At 46.1% G+C, this 20,852-nt stretch overlaps 1 long non-coding RNA gene across 2 annotated transcripts in view; it reads right to left on the reverse strand.

Annotated features, from left to right (window-relative positions):
* Positions 1-19,290, reverse strand: part of LOC135273999 (uncharacterized) — a 53,975-nt gene extending 34,685 nt beyond the window's left edge. For both annotated transcript variants that reach the window (XR_010341777.1, XR_010341776.1), the window contains exon 1: positions 19,235-19,290. This is a non-coding gene — a long non-coding RNA (uncharacterized LOC135273999). The remainder of the gene's footprint in view (positions 1-19,234) is intronic.
* Between the last annotated feature and the right edge of the window lie 1,562 nt (positions 19,291-20,852).

Consider the following 20,852-nt stretch of genomic DNA (forward strand, 5'->3'; position numbering starts at 1 on the left):
GAGGGACTCGAGACTCAGTAGGTTCCCTTATTGTATTTTTTGTTTTGAGACGGAGCTAGAGTGCAGTGGCAAGATCTTGGCTTATGGCAGGCTCCACCTCCCGGGTTCCAGCGATTCTCCTGCCTCAGCCTCTGGAGTAGCTGGGATTATAGGTGCACACCACTGTGCCTGGCTAATTTTTTGTATTTTTAGTAGAGATAGGGTTTTGGCCATGTTGGCCAGGCTGATCTCAAACTTCTGACCTCTGGTGATCCACCTGCCTCAGCCTCCCAAAGTGCTGGCATTACAGACAGCCACTGTGCCCAGCCCACGTGTTTTTTTTTTTTAAGACAGGGTCTCTGTCACCCAGGCTGAAGTGCAGTGGTGTGATCCTAGCTCACTGCAGCCTCAAACTCCTGGGCTCAAGCAACCCTCTCAAGTAGCTAGGACTACAGATGTGTACCACCACACCAAGATTATTTTACTTTTTATTTTTTGTAGAGACATGGTCTCACTGTGTTGCCCAAGCTGGTCTTGAACTCCTGGCCTCAAGTGATCCTCCCGCCTCAGCCTCCAAAAAAAGCCTCCCATGATCATGCAGGAAGCAAATTCAAACCTCCACTCAGCTCTTTAGACTTTAGATCTCATTGTTCCATGTGGATTTCCTGTAATAATAGCTTCCAAACCAATTAATGTCCTTGTGAAACAAGTAGACAGTTGCTTTTACATGTGGATGTGACTTTACCTTTTTCCCATGTACCATCTTGATCTCTTAACCTTGCCTATTTTGGAGGGCATGAGACCAGATCTTACAGTCTTGCCCATTTCCCTTCACCAGGCTACTTTGAGACTAGTTATCACCACTGCCTGCAGAATCTCCCTCCCTTCCTTTTAGGGGTAATCCAGGCCTCAAACCAGTGTAAGCTCTCCTTCCTATTGCCCTGGAGTGATAGTGTCTGGGATCTTTCAAGAAGTTTGGAAGAGGCCAGGCAGGGAGGCTCACACCTAAATCCCAACATTTTGAGAGGCGATGGAGGTGGATCACTTGAGGTCAGGAGTTCAAGACCAGCCTGGCCAACATGGTGAAACCCCATCTCTACTAAAAATACAGAAATTAGCCAGGCGTGGTGGTGTGCGCCTGTAATCCCAGCTACTTAGGAGGCTGAGGCAGGAGAATCGCTTGAACCCAAGAGGCAGAGGTTGCAGTGAGCCAAGATCGCACCACTGCACTCCAGCCTGGGCGACAGTGACATTCTGCCTCAAAAAGAAAAAAAAATTGGGGCCGGGCACGGTGGCTCACGCCTGTAATCCCAGCACTTTGGGAGGCCGAGGCGGGTGGATCACAAGGTCAGGAGATCAAGACCATCCTGGTCAACATAGTGAAACCCCATCTCTACTAAAAATACAAAAAAAAAAAAAATTAGCTGGGCATGGTGGCGCGTGCCTGTAATCCCAGCTACTCAGGAGGCTGAGGCAGGAGAATTGCCTGAACCCAGGAGGCGGAGGTTGCGGTGAGCCAAGATCGCCCCATTGCACTCCAGCCTGGGTAACAAGAGCAAAACTCCGTCTCAAAAAAAAAAAAAAAATTTGGAAGAAGAGTAAGAGTCAAGTTCATCTGCGACACCACCACAGAGACAGCCACTGCTTGCATGGTGTTTCTCTGCAGTCTTCTTCCTGTGCATATAGGACGGGGTCATGTACTCAATGTTGTAACTCTTCCCCTCAGTAGCCTATCTATACTGAGCATTTTCCACATGGATGTTCTTGAAAAAAGTATGTCTTTTGTTGTTGTCACTGTCGGTTCTTTGGTATCATATTGTATTTGTTGTTTGTTTCTCGAATCCTCTGTGGGGGTTTTAGGGTGTTTTCAAGTTTTGATCTGTGATAAACTTCCTTGTGCAGAGTATGTGTGATTTTCTGATTATTCCCTTAAATTTCTGGATTATGGAATATATTTAACTTTATATATGGAAAAATGTTTAATGTACAGAAAAGTTGTTGAAATAGTACCATGAATTCCCATATACCCTTCACCCTGTATTCACCAATTTTTTCATATCCTATTCATTATCTCTCGTGTGTGTGTGCGCGCACATGCACATGTTTTGCCAAATCATTTGAAAGTTGCAGATGTTATGACTCCTTACCCCTAAATACTGCATCAAGTGTCTTCTAATAATAAGGTCAGTATGTGATAACGAACTTTCCCTCACTCAGTGGGAAGTCTGGCCTTTGTCGTCTTTCTCTTTGTTATAGACAATTATATACAGTAAATCAGACAACTTAGATGAGATGGACACATTCCTTCAAACACACAAATTGCCAAAATAGATGTGAAAAGTAGAAGATTTGAATATTCCCTTACCTATTAAAGAAATTGAATCATAATTGAAACCCTTCCTACAAAGAAAATTCCAGGTCCACATGGCTTCACTAATGAATTCTATTTAACATTTAAAGAAGGGATTATACCAATCTTACATAACATTTTAGAAAATAGGGAAGCCCTTCCCAACTCATATGAGGCTAGCATTACCCTTATACCAAAATCAAAGATATTTCAAGAAAAGAAAACCCCAAGCCCTTAAAAACAATCCCAAAAGTCCTTAATTGATTTTCAAATATTATACCAACCTTACATGATGACCAAGTGAATTTTTCCAGGAATTCAAGATAGATATATTATTTGGAAATCAAGCAGGGTGCCGTGGCTCATGCCTGTAATCCCAACACTTTGGGAAGCTGAGGCCAGGAGATCACCTGAGGTCAGGAGTTCAAGACCAGCCTGGCCAACATGGTAAAACCCAATCTCTACTAAAAATTCAAAAATTAGCTGGGCGTGATGGCACACACTGAAATCCCAAGTACCTGGGACGCTGACACAGGAGAATCACTTGAACTGGAGTGGAAAATTGGAAAATTGTTTAGTGGTATCTGCTAAAGTTGAACATAGTCATATGTCCTACGACCCTGAAATTTCACCTTTAGTTATGCCCACAGAAATAGATGCAGATGTGTACCAAAGACATGTTTTGGCATTTTGTTTGTTTGTTTGTTTTTTGAGATGGAGTCTCACTTTGTCGCCCAGGCTGGAGTGCAGTGGCAGGATCTTGGCTCACTGCAACCTCCGCCTCCTGGGTTCAAGCGATTCTCCTGCCTCAGTCTCCTGAGTAGCTAGCTGGGTCTATAGGCAGCACATGCTGACACACCCGGCTAATTTTTTGTATTTTAGTAGAGATGGGGTTTCACCATGTTGCCCAGGCTGGTCTTGAACTCCTGAGCTCAGGCAATCTGCCTATCTCGGCCTCCCAAAGTGCTGGGATTACAGTCGTGAGCCACAGTGCCTGGTCTGTTTTGTTTTGTTTTATTATTAATTATTATTTTTGAAAGGAAGTCTCACTCTGTCACCTAGGCTGGAGTGCTGTGGTGTGATCTCGGTTCACTGCACCCCCTGTCTCCCGGATTCAAGCGATTCTCCTGCCTCAGCATCCTGAGTAGCTGGGATTACAGGCGTGCACCACCATGCCTGGCTAATTTTTTGTATTTTTAGTAGAGATGGGGTTTCACTATGTTGGCCAGGCTGGTCTTGAACTCCTGACCTCAGGTGATTGCCCGCCTCAGCCTCCCAAAATGCTGGGATTATAGGTGTGAGCCACCGTGCCCAGACATGCCCAGCTGATTTTTTTTTTATAGAGACGGAGTCTTGCTATGTTGCCCAGGCTGGAGTGGAGTGGCTATTCACAGGCGCAATCCCACTACTGATCAGCACGGGAGTTTTGACCTGCTCCGTTTCCAACCTGGGCCTGTTCACCCCTCCTTAGGCAACCTGGTGGTCCTCCGCTCCCGGGAGGTCACCATATTGATGCCGAACTTAGTGTGGCCACCCGATCGGCATAGCGCACTACAGCCCAGAACTCCTGGGCTCAAGCAATCCTCCCACCTCAGCCTCCCGAGTAGCTGGGACTACAGGCACGTGCCACCATGCCTGGCGCCCAGCTGATTTTTTAATTTTTTGTAGAGACAGGCGTCTTGCTGTGTTGTCCAGTCTAATTTTGAACTCCAGGCCTCAAGTGATCTTGGGATTACAGGCGTGAGGCACCACTCCTGGCCTTTCAGCCATTTTTTGTGTTGCCAATCCTTAGATTTGTAGGAGTCCTGTATATTTTGGGTCTGAGCTCTTTCATTGCTTTTATTATTTATCACTCTTTGGCTTGCCTTTTCACTCTTAATGGTATATATTGTATATCTTTTCTAGTTTGTTTTCAGTGAGAGGATTCAGCACCATCTAGTCAACCATTGCCAGAAGCAGAACTTAGTCTCTTATTTTAATGACTAAATTTTATTCCAGGCTAGGCATGGTGGCTCACGCCTGTAATCCCAGCACTTTGGGAGGCCCAATTGGGCAGATCACCACCATGGTGAAACCCCATTTCTGCCAAAAATAGAAAATTAAGCTGGGCATCGTGGCATGCACCTGTAATCCCAGCTACTCAGGAGGCTGAGGGCAGGAGAATCACTTGAACCCAGCAGGCAAAAGGTTTCTGTGAGCTGAGATCACACCACTGCACTCCAGCCTGGGCAACAGAGGGAGACTCCATCTCTTTTTTTTTTTTTTTTTTTTAAAGACGGGGTTTCACCATATTGGTCAGGCTGGTCTTGAACTCCGGACCTCAGGTGATCCGCCCACCTCAGCCTCCCAAAGTGCTGGGATTACAGGCGTGAGCCACCTCGCCCAGCTGACTCCATCTCAAAAAAAAAAAAAAAAATTATTACAGTAATGTGTGCATCACATGATGAAGACTGAGCCATCCTCAGTGGGAATTAGTTTAAGAAACTTTTTTTTTTCTTTTTTTTAGACAGAGTCTCTGTCACCCAGGCTGGAGTGCAGTGGCACGATCTCAGCTCACTGCAACCTCCAGCTCTCAAGTTCAAGCAATTCTCCTGCCTCAGCCTCCCAAGTAGTTGGGACTATAGGCAGGCACCACCAAGCCTGCCTAATTTTTTTTTGTATTTTTAGTAGAGACAGGGTTTCACCATGTTGGCCAGGATGGTCTCCATCTCCTGATCTCATGATCTGCCTACCTCAGCCTCCTAGAGTGCTGGGATTACAGGTGTGAGCCATCGACCCCGGCCAAGAACTTTTTAAAACAATAGTGAGCTGAGAAAGACTGGCAAGGTAAGTTTTTGGTGTTTTTGTTTTTGTTTTTTTGTTTTTCACCATGTTGGCCAGAATGGTCTGGATCTCCTGACTTCCTGATCCATCTGCCTCAGCCTCCCAAAGTGCTGGGATTACAGGTGTGAGCCACCTCACCCATCCCTGAGGTAAATTAATAAATGAAAAGATTGGCTAGGGGAGGTGGCTCACGCCTGTAATCCCAGCATTTTGGGAGGCCAAAGCAGGTGGATCGCGACGTCAGGAGTTCGAGACCAGCCTGGCCAAGATGGTGAAACCCCGTCTCTTAAAAAAAAGAAAGAAAATTTAAAAAAAGAAAAGATGGAGGGAAAATCAAGATCTGGGTGGGCCCCTGAGGCCCTCCAGGCGAGTACTGGCATTCATGGGAAGAAGCAGAATTAAGTGAGGATATACGCAAAAAAGTAATTAGTAAACACATAAGATACCAAAATCAGGTGGAAACCACTTCAGTTTGGCCCAGGGACAAGTCTGATTGTGTGTGTGTGTGCATGTCTCTTTGCTTAGCACGTTTCTGCTTCATCATAGGGAGAGGTGCACAAGAAGCAATTTAAATTTAGATTTCTCATACTGGTAGCAACTCCTTGATGATTTCCTCTCTGCAAGTTGTAAAAAGACCTTTGGAAGATTATATAATTTACCTATAGAGATGACTCTTTTTACTTTATGGGAGTCTTATAGAAGGAATGGTTGTTCCAGTATTCATAACTGACTTAGAGTTTCTTCTAACTTACTGGTTTTTAACTCTGATTGCATATTATAATTGGCTACAGATCTTTTTTTTCCTGCCTCCTGTCCCCCAGATACGGATCTTAAATATGTATATACCGACTGAGCTGGTGGGGGTGGGGTAGAAAGGACTGGATATTGAATTGTTTGCAAGTACTCCTCGTGATCCTCATGTGTGGTAAGGCCAGAGAATTACTGCTGACATTGCAAAGATAAGGTTGTCCACGAGATGGAGATAAAGCACTTCTCAGGGAAACAGTCTCCACACACTCAAAACCCATTCTCTGACTTGGATGTGTACACCTACTCCAGTTTAGTTTCTTCGTTTTTTTGGGGGGACAGAGTTTCGCTCTTGTTGCCCAGGCTGGAGGGCAATGGCGCAATCTCAGCTCACTGCAACCTCCGCCTCCCGGGTTCAAGTGATTCTCCTGCCTCAGCCTCCTGAGTAGCTGGGATTACAGGCATGCACCACCACATCAGGCTAATTTTGTATTTTTAGTAATGACGAGGTTTCCCCATGTTGGTCAGGCTGGTCTTGAACTCCTGACCTTAGGTGACCCCAAGGTCATGGTGGTGAGTGCCTATAAGCTAAGGCAGGAGAACTGCTTGAACCTGGGAGGCTGAGGTTGCAGTGAGCCAAGATCGTGCCCCCATACTCCAGCCTGGAAAACCAAACAAGACTCCATCTCAAAAAAAAAAAAAAAATCAGCCAGGCATGGTGGTTCATGCCTGTAATCCCAGCACTTTGGGAGGCCAAGGTGGAGCTAGACTCTGTCTCAAAAAAAAAAAAAAAAAAAAAAAATCTCTTATTCACCCAATTACCTGAATTAGCATCTAGAAATATTTTCCATCCTTTTCCTAGTTCACTTTGATAAAATAGACCACATAAACTGACTCCAAAACTGAAAATAAGAAAGGAGCATAATGTTGTTCATATTTTATGGAGTGGAAAGTTTTGAAATGAGATCATTCTTGATTTATGTAGATAGAAATCAACATCAGCACAAGTAAATTAGCATAAGATGTGTTGCTCACAGGATTTTAGGAAACATGCAGATGCAATAATGTTTCGATTTATTCTTAAGTCTGAAGCATTTGATTGGCAGCTCCCACTCTCATTTCTCCCATCTCACTTGTCTAGCTCTGTCATAGAAGCTGTAAAAGCTACAAACTCCATCTCTCTGTTCCCTTGTAGGGAGAGATGGTCAATGAGATGTAAGTGAAATCACTAAGGAGGGCTTCCCTTCCTGAATAAAATGACCTCAGTACAAGAAATGTCTTTTTCGCTTGTCCCTCCACCCCCCACCTCTACTATCTTCCTGAGGACATGAAACTTGGGAATGGAGCAGCAATCACTGTCCATGAGATGACAAGTGTGAGGACAAAAGCAGGTGTAACTAAGGCAGGCAGACCTGACAGGTGAAAGGAGCCTGGGTCCCTCTTTGATGGCAACTATGGGCAGCTTCTATGCTGATGGGGGAGTGCCTATCCCTGCACTTGCTATGAGGGGAAAAGCCACTGTTGATCAGCCTTCCTGTTGTTCTCAGATATTGTTAGGACAGGACCACTTGGCAGATTTCCTGGTATTTATAATTAGACACTTAATGCATGCTGTAATTTATCCCTTACTGACTAATCACTGAGATGTTACTATATTGGCATACAGGCCATACTTATTTTAATTTTTTTGTTGGGGGAGACCGGAGGTTTTTTGTTTTTTGAGATGGAGTTTTGCTCTGTCGCCCAGGCTGGAGTGCAATGGTGCAATCTCGGCTCACTGCAACCTCCACCTCTTGGTATTGGCACAGTGGCTCATGCCTGTAAATCTAGCACTTTGGGAAGTTAAGGTGAAAGGACTGCTTGAGTCCAGGAGTTCGAGAACAGCCTGGGAAACATGGCGAGACCCTGTCTCTACATAAAAAATAATTATACCACTTTTTAAAAAAAGAACACCTACAACTTCAGGCCTCTTTCCTGCTGAGCAGATACCTATAAAGTTCTCCTTGCTAGCGTGCTTCATGATGCGGCAGAGATTCCTCACTATCCATTGCAGCAAATATGTCACTATGTTGGGGTGATCTGAGCCTCCATGATTCCTACTTTGTGGATGGTGTCTGGCGGCTGGAGATCTGCTGAATCTCATCAATGAACTTCACGGCTGCTGCTTTTCTAGTCAGGATGTCCGGGCCAACCTCACCTTACCCAGACTGGCCTTGACAATTGTCTCAAGGATCCTAGCTGCCAATAAGGGCCCCTCCTTGGCAGAGATGGCTGAAAGGCCCTGTGAAACTTACTGCTGGTCTTAGAGTCAGGGTGTCCCAGATCAGCTTAAATTTGGGAAAAGCTGGTGAGAAGCTTGATCCAAATCACCTGAATAGAAAATCACTTCCATAGTTCACCTGAAGAATTTATCTCTATAATGGAATCAAAACACAACGCTGGACAAAAATAAAAATAATCAAAAGCAACAAACAGAAAAGGAAATGCTGAGTTTTAAAAAAAAACTTAAAAATTAGAAAAATAAAAAGAACAAGAAGAACCAGTAACCTCAGCCAAGCCAGGGACTTATATACATGCTTGGAATTCCAAAGCAGCGGTTCCTCATGAGGTCACAGGAAGAACTAAGCCTAGTAACAAGGCTGAGGATAATCTAAGTGGTTTTCTCAGGTTTTGGTCTCAAGAACTCTTTATTCTTAAAGAAAATATACTGAGGACCCCAAAGAGCTTTTTTTATTGATGTGGGTTAAGTTATCAATATTTACCTTATTAGAAATTAAAACCTCTGGGATGCTTTAATAGCCTTTTCTAGTTTGAAAAGATAACAGGATGGGTGTGGTGGCTCACGCCTGTAATTCCAGCAGTTTGGGAGGCAAAGGTGGGCGGATCACCTGAGGTCAGGAGTTCCAGAAAAGGTATAAAAATGTTTGGCTTTTAAAGAGCCCACAATATCTGCACTTAATTTCATTTTTTTCTTTAAGTGATTGGTCTTAAAATGATGCCACAACTTAGCTGGCATTATGATAGCATACAAGTATGTTCTGTTATGTAAGACACAATAAGGTTCATTATTACCATCTATGGCACTGAGGGGAAGAGAGCTTTCATCATATTTTCTCATTTAAAGTTTTGCCTGCTTCATTTGCATAGACTCCCGTCTTCATGAGCTGCTATGTCAGTCTCAGTATCTTTCAATGTAGAGTTTGCAGCTGTGAGTTGAGAAAGCATATTTGCTAACTCTTTTTTAAATGAATAATCCACTGTGTTCCGTGTGCCTCTCATTTCATATAGGATAGATTTTCAAGTACTGGACCCATCACTGGCACCTCAGTAGGGAGAATCCAGATGCCCCTACATGGTTTTTAAAAATGCTTTATATACAGAAGAAAAATATACAGAAAAGAACACAAATCATCAGCCCACAGCTTGGTGACTATTCACAAATTGAACTCATCTATTTAACTAGTATACAGGTCAAGAAACAGGCCATTACAGCCCCCAAAGACCCCATACCCCTTTTCCAGTCACCTTCTCTGCAGTGATAACCACTATTCTGTATTTTGACAGTATAGATTCATTTTGCTTGTTTTTGAACTTTACATATATGGAATCACACATTATTGAACCCTTTGTGTCTGCTTCCTTTGCTCAATATTTTTGTGAAATCCATCCATATTGTTTATTCTTCTAAATGCTCATTGTGTGACTGTAACACAATTTGTTTGTTCATTTTACTGTTACTGGGCAGTTGGGTAGTTCTCAGTTTTCAGATGTTATAGTACTGCCATAAACATTCTTGTTCAGGTTTTGGGGAGACATATATATGGCTTTGTTGGATATATGTAAATATATTAAGAGTGTGGCTAACGAGGTGACTCATATTAGACCTCTTAGACCAGATGATATCAGCCTGACCTCCAGAGAGTGGGATGGGGGCTGGAGACTGAGTTCAACCACATGGACAATAAATCCATCCTTCATACTCTATGTAATGAAGCCCCAATAACTCTGAATGCTGAAGCTCAGTCGAGTGTCCCTGATCGGTAGTACTCTATATGTGTTGTCCAAATCAGGAAGGTAATGCATTCTGAGGACCCCAGAGGCTTCACATTTGGAACCCTCTCAGACTCTGCTCTATGTAGCTCTTTATTTGGCTAATTTTGATCTGTATCCTTTCCCTGAAATAAACTGTAACTATTAGTATAACAGCTTTCAAAGAGTTCTGTGATTCTTTTTAGTGAATTTTTTTATTTTTTTTAAAACAGGGTTTCACCATGTTGGTCAGGCTGGTCTTGAACTCCTGACCTCAGGTGATCCGCCTGCCTTGGCCTCCAAAGTGCTTGGATTATAGGTGTGAGCCACCACACCCGGCCGCTTTTTAGTGAATTTTTGGACCCGAAGGTCGTTTTGGAAACTTCCTGACCTTGGAGCTGGGTCAGAAGTGAGGGAAGTCCTAAAACCATGCCTACTAACCTTGTGGGACCCTACCTCCTTGCAGGTGGTATCAGAGGCTTGGGCAAACTTTGCAGTCTGGGAGACTGTGCTCTCAAACTTTGAAGTCTGGCTAACTTCAGGTAGTGTCAAGACAAATGGCATCCATTAGAACAATGCTGACTCTCCAAATGTGGCTTGGCAAGAGAAGGGATGGGAGGGCAGGGAATGAAAGACCTTTGATTCTGGATAACCATGGGGTCTGCCATGCAAAGAAACAAAAAGCAAAATATACAATTTCTAGTTACCTATAATAGCTCAAACAAAAGTAAGGGAGGCCAGACATGGTGGCTCATGCCTGTAATCCTAACACTTTGGGAGGCTGAGGCGGGTAGATCACCTGACATCAGGAGTTTAAGATTGGCCTGACCAACATAGTGAAACCCCATCTCTACTAAAAATACAAAATTAGCTGGGTGTGGTGGCAGGCGCCTGTAATCCCAGCTACTCAGGAGGCTGAAGCAGGAGAGTCACTTGAACCTGGGAGGCAGAGGTTGCAGTGAGCTGAGATCGTGCCACGGCACTCCAGCCTGGGCAACAGAGCGGAACTCCATCTCAAAAAAGAAAAAAAAAGTCTTAATGAAGCACTCTCAGAAGTTGGGTGAATGAATAGGACCCCCTACTGGTTCTCCAAACAAGGGCCCAAAACAAATCTGCTTTATCAGCCATAGTCTGGAAGAATGTGGAAAGCCTCAAGGCAAAGATAACAATTACAAACCTGAACTTTAATAACCTGGAGTGATGGTTCCAAATCTAATCAAGATAAGAACTAACAAACACCAGGTGCAGTGGCTCACACCTGTAATCCCAGCACTTTGGGAAGCGGATCACTTGAGGTCAGGAGTTCAAGACCAGCATGAGAATCGCTTGAACCCAGGAGGCGGAGGTTACAGTGAGGCGAGATTGCACCACTGCACTCCAGCCTGGGTGACAGAATGAGGATCCATCTAAAACAATAAACAAAAAGTATCTGACTCCCTTGGCCTGACCCCCTGCTATAGCCCCAAGGCCATATGCACATGATGGCTAAAATGGTCAGGGGGTAGCATTTCTGGGACTCCTTGACATGTAAGCCCTCATGCACTGTGATTCCGAAACTTACTGGTAAAGTCCTAATCAGGGCTATAGTTAAATTGGGAGGACACAGGAATATAGGGTTGATTAAAGTGAAAGTGAGTGAAAAGTAATACATCTGAACAGGCTTTATGTGAAGTGATTGTGTCTCATTTACCTGAAAAATTTTGTTTTTTTAAGACAGAGACTTGCTCTGTCACCTCCTCGGCTCGATCTCGGCTCACTGCAACCTCCACCTCCCAGGTTCAAGTGATTCTCCTACCTCAGCCTCCCGAGTAGCTGAGACTACAGGCACGTGCCATCATGCCCGGCTAATTTTCTGTATGTTTAGCAGAGACAGGGTTTCACCGTGTTAGCCAGGATGGTCTTGATCTCCTGACCTCGTGGGCTGCCTGCCTCTGTCTCCCAAAGTACTGGGATTACAGGTGTGAGCCACTGCACCTGGCCTTACCTGAATTTTTCCTTTTTTTTCTATTTTTTTTCTGTTTCCCCCCGACCCTTACCTGAATTTTTAATGGGAATGGATATTATATCTGACTAGAGAACACTTGCCCCACCTAGTATTGTAAAACAGAAGGCATGGAAACCTACCATTGTGCCCATATTGCTTGTATATCCAAATGAGAACCAATAAGACTGGAGGCACCCAGAGCCCATGCATGTTGTTACTTTCAAGCAGTATAGAGTAGAAGCAGAAGTGATGGTATGGACAAATTATCTGTACAATAGCTACGGGTGGAATACAGACTGGGATTTATGGCAAAAGCCTATGAGCATCAGCCAGTAATGACTACTGGGATTTTGGACAAGAACATTTCCATAATGACTAACTCGTTATTGGGCACATTTTATGTCCTTCCATCACAGGAGTAGTCAGACTACTACTACTTCAGACTACTCCTCCGACTGGAGGACATAAAGTAAGAGTGAAACCTCAAAAACCCATGATGTCTTAGGTGACACTGGCAAAAAGCTTTACTAGCGGAAGACAGGGCCCAGAAGTGTGCCATAATAAAATGGCAATGGTTTCTACAGGAACGTGTTACCAGGGATGTGCAAGAAGGTATTTGCAAGCAGGGAGCCTCTTTTTCCCTGCCTATTGTCACTTGGGGGATACCCTAATAACAGCTGTTGATTGACCAAAAAAGAACTACCTGGATGTAGCTCTTTTATGGATGGCAATTCTAAGGCAAATGGACCGCATCCTGTTTGGAAGATTGCCACACTGAAAAAAGTAGAAAGAACTCAGCTCCGTTGGCTGAACTGTATGCTGTCTGTTCAGGTTTTTACTGACTCAGGAGAGGTGCCAGTAGCCTGGTCAGATAGTCAGAGTGATATAGGAATTAAAAAATTACTTAGGCAGGCCGGGCACGGTGGCTCACATCTATAATCCCAGCACTTTGGAAGACCAAGGCGAGTGGATCACCTGAGGTCTGGAGTTTGAGACCAACCTGGCCTACATGGTGAAACCCCATCTCTACTAAAAATAAAAAAAAATTAGCCGGATGTGGTGGCAGGTGCCTGTAATCCCAGCTACTCGGGAGGCTGAGGCAGGAGTATTGCTTGAACCTGGGGCTGGGGGCGGGGCAGAGGTTGCACTGAGCCAAGATCTCGCCATTGCACTCCAGCCTGGGAAACAAGCATCTCAAAAAAAAAAAAAAAAAAAAATTAGGCAGATAGTGAGGGTACAGAAGTCATCAGTAAGGTTTTCCTTTTAATGAAAAGTGTTAGGGTCACAGCAAGGCAAGATTCTCCTCCCCGTTCTCCCCTGCTAAGCTGAGCTCATAACAAAAACAGCCTCAAGCCTTGTAAACAGGGCACCTAGGTTCCAGGATGTGGTCATACTCGGCTCTCAAACCCAGGATGCTGACCCAATTAAGCAGAATGTCAGCCCCTGAGAACTAAGATGTAGATTTTCTTCGAATAGCACCCAGCTACCTGCAAACCCCCTATATAACCCCTATAGTCTGTAAGCCAGGCTGCTGCCTTCACTGCTTGTGGTGAGGCAGCCAGCCTGGCAGGTTGAAATAAACTTGCTAAACCTGAGCCTGTGTCTGCCTCTCCATCCTTTCCATCAACCTTACATTTTGGTGCCGAAACCAGGACAGGAGTAGGTGCTGGCCGCTCTTTCTCTCTCTCTCTCCCTGCTCCCGCAGCTAGCACCCCATCCTGAACCACTTTCCAGAACCAGGAGGGAAATCCCAGACCTCCATTGCCAACTACGGTTATCTCCATCCAAATCATCGCCTCCCAGCTGGTAAGATGGATAGAGGTTTGCCTCCGTCCAGGTTCCTCGACTGTCTGTTTTCCGTCTAAAGTCCCAGTGCTGGGCCAAGGGCACTCTACCAGCCCAGGGGCCTCAGTCCTGTCATCTTGGGGATGCCTAATTCAACAGCAACTGTTCTGAATTCACTGTCTTAAGTAAAGGAAACTGTGTGGAGGATGCTCTCTCCTGTCTTCCTTCTCGGCAGCCTCCTCCTTTTCCAGCCTTTTACCACAGAGTCTGGCCAGTCCATTCCACCTAAAACTACCCCCTTAGGATGTCCAGAATCTGGACACCCTTGGTCTCCGATCTGAAGTCAGGCCTAAAATATTAATTTTCTGCTGTAATACGGCCTGGCCCCAATATAAATAAGATAATGGTTCTCAGTGGCCCGAAAATGGTACTTTCAATTTCAACATTCTCTGGGACCATGACAATTTCTGCCACTGCAGTGGTAAATGGTCTGAGGTTCCCTATGTTCAGGCTTTCTTTACCCTCTGCAACCACCCCTCTATCAGTCCTGCTCCACTTTCCAAATCCTCCTTGCTTGCTCAAAACCCAACTCAATCCCTCCCACAGCCCTGAAGGATGATGCATCCTCTTTCAACTTGGCTGACTTCCCTCCTTTCTGCCAATGCCCTGAGCCTCCGCCAGGACACCCTGAACCTCTGCCTTACCCCCAGCTCCAGTTCTCCCCTTGTACCCTTCCTAATCTCCTCCCACTTCTGACTCCTCTCCATCTCCACCCCACACCCGCTCTCAGACCCGGCATCCTCCTCAGCCAGCTCCCTTACTCCTCTTTCAAGAAGTGGCAGGGATGGAATGCATTGTCCACCTTCATGTCCCCTTCTCTCTATCCACTCTCTCCCAAATCAAAAAGCACCTCGGGTCCTTCTCCTCCAATCCAGACACTTACATCAAAGAATTTAAGTATCTTACCCAATCTTATGAACTCACTTGGCACGATCTCTATATATATTATCCTCTCTTCTACCTTCCTTCTGAAAGAGGAAGAAAGAGTGTGGCTCACAGCCCAGGCACATGCCAACTATCTTCATTGGCAAGATCCTAATAAGCCCATAGAAGCTGCCATGGTCCCCTGAGAAAAGCCAGCCTAGGAATACCGGCCCAGAGATCCAGGCCGAGCATCCTGTAACCATATAATACCTTCCTTATTGCAGGCCTTAACAAAGCTGCCCATAAGGCTGTGAATTTAAATTCAAAGAAATTTCCCAAAAGGCAGACAAAAATCCTTCTCAGTTTCTTTCTCGCCTTACAGAGGCCCTCCAAACATACACCCATGTTAATCCTGTGCTCAGTAAGCTACCATAGTTATTTTTTTTTTTAAAGATGGGGTCTCACTATGTTGCCCAGGCTGGAGTACAGTGGCTATTCACAGGCGTGATCCCACTAGTGATCAGCACAGGAGTTCTGACCTGCTCCATTTCCGATCTGGGCCAGTTCACCCCTCCTCCTTAGGCAACCTGGTGGTCCCCTGTCCCCAGGAAGTCACTATATTGATGCCAAACTTAGTGCGGACACCCAATCGGCATAGCGCACTACAGCCCAGAACTCCTGGACTCAAGCGATCCTCTAGCCTCAGTGTCCTGAGTAGCTGGGACTACAGGCACGCACCACCACGCCTGGCGCCACCATAGTTCTTAACACTCATTTTGTCTCCCAGTCTGCTCCAGACATCCAGCACAAACTTAAAAAGGCTGAAAATAGCCCTCAAACCCCACAACAAGACCTCCTTAACCTGGCCTTCAAAGCCTTCCATAACAGGAATAAACAAAGTAAAACAGACAAGACCCAAAGAGGTAGTGCTAAATACCAGCTTCTAGCAGCAGCTGTTCGCCAACCTAAACAGCTTGGCCATGGCACCCAGAGGCGCAAAACACCCGATAGCAGAGCACCTCTGGGGGCATGTTTCAAGTGCAGCAAGGAAGGCCACTTGGCACAGGCATGTCCCCAATCCACGGGTGCCAAAGAGCCCTTGCCCCATCTGCCAATGGGCCACTGGAAGTCTGACTGTCCTCTCAATGGGCAGACGGAAAAGCCTGTACCTCCAACCCTAACCCCTTCACCAAGACAAAAGGCGAAGAATCACTTGCACCCCCACAGCTCCTTGGCTTAGCCACTGAAGACTGACGGGGCCCAGGGCCCCCCGCCCCATCTGCCATCACTGTATCAGAGCCCAGGGTAACTCTGTCAGTAGCAGGTAAGCCAGTCTCTTTTTTAATCAGTACCAAGGCCACCCACTCGGCTTTACCTGCATTTTCAGGACCGACTCATCTCTCACAGGTCTCAGTTGTGGAGGCTGATGGACTTATCTCGTGCCCACACACCACCAAACCCCTCACTTGTTCCCTATCTAATACCATTTTCTCACATTCTTTCCTTATCATGCCTCGCTGTCCTACTCCCATTCTAGGCAGGAACCCCCATCACTAATGGTCCCCTTATTTACCAACTCCTCCAAGCTGCACACCTCCCAACTAAGGCAGGAGTTATATACTGCTGAGGACACCAAACAAAATCAGATAAAATCTCAAAAGGGGGCCGGACACGGTGGTTCATGCCTGTAATCCCAGCACTTTGGGAGGCCGAGGTGGGCGGATCACCTGAGGTCGGGAGATCGAGACCAAGCTGACCAACGTGGAGAAACCCCGTCTCTACTAAAAAATACAAAATTAGCCAGGCGTGGTGGTGGGCACCTGTAATCCCAGCTACTTGGGAGGCTAAGGCAGGAGAATCGCTTGAACCCAGGAGGTGGAGGCTGCAGTGAGCAGAGATTGTTCCACTGCACTCCAGCTGGGACAAGGCGAAACTCTGTCTCAAAAAAAAAAAAAAAGTCTCAAAAGGGAACAGAAAGGCCAACGAGGTAGCAAAAAGAGCCTCCCTTTCCTCTGCCCCTGCCCCTCTCCTTCTCATCACCCCCACAATCCAACCCTAGTATTCATCCACCGAAAAATCTTCACTGTTACAAGGAGCCTCCTTCCAAGGGAACTGGATACTTAAAAAAACTCATCCTCCCTCAAAAACAAACCAAGGAAATTCTAACAGCTTTTCACCATTCCTTCCATATCGGTGCACGCCCCTGTACCTTCTCCTTCGCCCTTACTTCTACCCCCCCACCTAATTACCACACTAAAAAACAACCTCAAGCTGTCGCGTATGCTCTGTCACTTCCTCTCAAGGGCCCTCTGCTCTCCTCCTATCCCTACATATCAGCTAAGAGGAACAGCCTCTCCCCTTAACATACCAAATTTTAAGTCTTCTCCTCTCTCCCCATTCCCACACGGAAAAAAAGGTCTTAACTCACCTATTCCTTGCTCATCTGCAAAGAGAGTTTGACTATCCATAGGACTCTATCAGCCACCTAGTCAACCCTCTGAAAGAGGCCACCTCCCCATACAACCCCGATCAACTCCTTCCCCCAGATACAGACTCCAATTCTTCCTCAAGTTCCTAACTCTTTCAATAGTCAGCCCCACTGCCTCTGCTCTCTCGAAGTCCCTTCTCACTCCTGCAAGACCCAAACAATCTCCAATCTCTCACTCCTTGTTATTCATTCCAACTCTACACTGGCTTCCAGTTTTAGGACCTGTTTTTCCGTTTCCTCTCCTGCCTACTAAGCCATCCCAATTTCTCAGCCCTGGGACCATATTCCCATTCGCTTCTCACACACCGTCCAAAAAGGCTCTGCCTTTGTAAACAGAGCCCTTACCCTCACTAGACACCATCCCACTGCCTTCACTAACAGAGCTACCAAACTTCTCTTCACATAAACTGCCAATTACGACCACGCAAAACTCCCTCACCCTGCCATCCAAAGTCCCATAACCCGCCACACCCCAAAACCTGGCCAAGCCCCCTTATGTGTCACCTCTTCCAACGAACACATACACGTAGGCACCATCCCTCCCTCTGCCTGGGGTTCCACTCAAACCAGTTCCCATCCCTCTTCCCATCCCTCACTCCAAGTAAATTTATTCCGCTTCCCCGAAGCTAACGGCCTCTTTACCCAGCCCCTCTGCAGTACCTCCTCTCCTGCCTCTCAAACATGGAAACCCCTTCCCCAGACAGGGGCTCTGAAAGGGGTCTGTCTCTCCCCTCCTCACTCTAGGTTACTAAAGCTGGACCGAGTCCCTCCAAACAACCTACACACTCCAACACCTGTTCTCAGCCCACTCGTCTGATTACATTAACACCATGAGCATCGTCCTCTGAGGATCCACAACCTACTTCTGTCTCCCTACCCACCACACAGGTACTGGCACCCTCGTCTACTTCACCCCAACATTAACCTTGTCACTCCGAACCAAGAACTCCCTGTCCCTGCCACACTACACGCCCGCCCAAAAAAGAACAATACAGTTCATTTCCTTATTAGTAGCCCTTAAAAGTCACAACTGGTGTCAGGTTAGAAGCAAGAAGCCTAAAAACCTCATTATCATATTTCCTGTCGCTCTCTCAAAACTTCCAATTGCTATTTAAAAAAAAAAAAAAAGCAAACTCTACCACTCACCTCCAAAACCCACTAGACCCTTTAACAACAGTCACCTTACAAAAACCGCAGAGGCCTAGACCTCTTCACTGCCGGAAAGAAAAAGTCTGTGCCTCTTTTTAAATAAACAATGCTGTTTCTACCTCAATAAATCTAGGTGAGTACAAAATTCTATCAAAAGGCTCAAAGACCAAACTCAGAAAATAAAATAAAAAACAATTCTTCTACCTGGCCCGGCCTTTGTCTCAGCTCCGGCCCGTGGCTGCGTCCCCTCCTCGGCTCTGCTGTAACTCTTCCTCCTCTTAGTCTTTGCCCCTCCCTCTTACACGTTTTCACCCAGTTTTTGCAGAATCCATTACAAGCTTTTACCCATGGCACAATACAAGACATGAGGGTGTTCCAGGTCTACCAACCTGCAAGCCAGGCTCACCCCAACCAGCGTCCCTACTCAGCATGAAGCAGCTAGAAACAAAGGGTGCCCTTCTCCGTTTCTTTTATATATATAACAAAAGGCTGGGATGTTAGGATCACAGCAAGGCGCCCATAGACCCCCTCCCCTTTCTCCCCCGCTAAGCCGAGCTCATAACAAAAACAGCCCTAGGTTCCAGGATGTGGTCCTACGGCTCTGGAACCCAGGATGCTGACCCAACGAAGCAGAACGTCAGCCCCTGAGAACCAAGATGCGGTTTTTCTTAGAATAGCACCTGGCCACCTGCAAACCCCCTATATAACCCAGTAGTCTGTAAGCCAGGCTGCTGCCTTCACTGCCTGTGGTGAAGTAGTCAAAAATAAAAAAACTGGCAGGTTGAAATAAACTTGCTAAACCTGACCCCGAGTCTGCCTCTCCATCCTTTCCGTCAACCTTACAAAAAGCAGCCCCAAATCATTTAGTTTTCTAACAAACAGCAGCCCGTAAAATCGAGCTGAAGACATAAACAAGCAAGCTAGAAACTTCTACAAGTGAATGCCAGCAATTGTGCCAATAGGAAAAAAACGCTACCTGGGACTAGGCATGATCAAAATGGTAGCTCCATCTTCTCTTTCCCAGTCGCCAGTACTGTAAGGAGCAGACAAGATGGCGCCGGCCACGGGGAAAGCTTATTTGCATAATAAGATTAGTGTGTGGGGGGGGGAACCAGCCTTCCCCACGTGCTATATAATTGGTTCCACACCTGGTGGAACCAATCTGTGGGCCCTATCCAAATCAGATGCTGCCTCCTCAAGTCCGCCTATAAAAATCTGCTGCGGTCTGACTGCTACCTTTCCCTATTTTGGTTTTTTTTCCTGCGAGATGGAGTCTGGTTCTGTGGCCCAGGCTGGAGTGCAGTGGTGGCATCTTGAGTCACTGCAACCTCACCCTCCCGGGTTCAAGCGATTCTCCTGCCTCAGTCTCCCGAGTAGCTGGGACTACAGGCGCCCACCACCACACCCAGCTGATTTTTGTATTTTCAGTAGAGATGGGGGTTTCACCATGTTGGCCAGGCTGGTCTCGAACTCCTGACCTCAAATGATCCACCCACCTGGGCCTCCCAAAGTGCTGGGATTACAGGCATGAGCCACCACCTCCGGCCACCTTTCCCTATTTTTAGACATCTGCCTCTCACAAGACAGCTGCTCTCCTCTCTCCTTTCTTCTGCCTTATTAAGCTTTCCCTCTGTAACCCACTCCATGTGTGTGTGTCCTCATTGTTAATCTCCTCGGCACTAGACGACCGCCCTCGGGTATTTACCCCAGACAATGATGCAGCTTCAAGAGGGCAATGGAAATTACCCTATTAAAGGGATGCTTAAAGGCACAGCCCCGTGGAAGTTACCACAAAAATAGAAGGGGTGGAAGGCGGGGCGCAGTGGCTCATGCCTGTAATCCCAGCATTTTGGGAGGCCAAGGTGGGCAGATCATGAGGTCAGGAGATTTGAGATCATCCTGGCTAACCTGGTGAAACTTCATCTCTACTAAAAATACAAAAAAAAAAAAAAATTAACCTGGCATGGTGGCATGCGCCTAGTAATCCCAGCTACTTGGGAGGCTGAGGCAGGAGAATCACTTGAACCCAGGAGGCAGAGGTTGCAGTGAGCCGAGATCGTGCCACTGCACTCCAGCCTGGGCTACAGAGAGAGACTCCATCTCAAAAAAACAAAACAAAAAAAAAACAAAAAAATTGAAGGGGTGCATTAAATTAGGACATATCAATGTCCATCAGAAGAACCCCCTTTCAGAATTGGAAGTTGCTTGGAGATGGCAAATGGATAACCTGCTGTGTTCACTTGAAATGCCCACCTTGATCCAGGAAACAAGTGGATACTGCAGCAATACAGAGATGGGCTGAATGTAGACATATTCTTTTACTCTCTGAAGTGCAAAATGCCAACAAAAGGCAGAGACTGCAGATGGCTATGGGGGCAGATTCCCCAGTGGAGAGGCATTGCACATAGCTGGCAAGTATTCCCTACAGGTTACATACAGATACTGATGGGAGTAGACACTCTGGTCCAGGTTTTGCATACCTGGTGATAGATGCGAATGCCCAAAATACTATAGAGGGACCAGAACAGAAAATATTGTGCCGGTTTGGACCATTGAGTCATTTCTTCAGACCAAGGAATACACTTTACAGCTCA

This window comes from Aotus nancymaae, unplaced genomic scaffold, assembly GCF_030222135.1.
Source record: "Aotus nancymaae isolate 86718 unplaced genomic scaffold, 86718_ANA_hifiasm-v0.15.2.pri h1tg000010l, whole genome shotgun sequence".
Taxonomy (NCBI): domain Eukaryota; kingdom Metazoa; phylum Chordata; class Mammalia; order Primates; family Aotidae; genus Aotus; species Aotus nancymaae.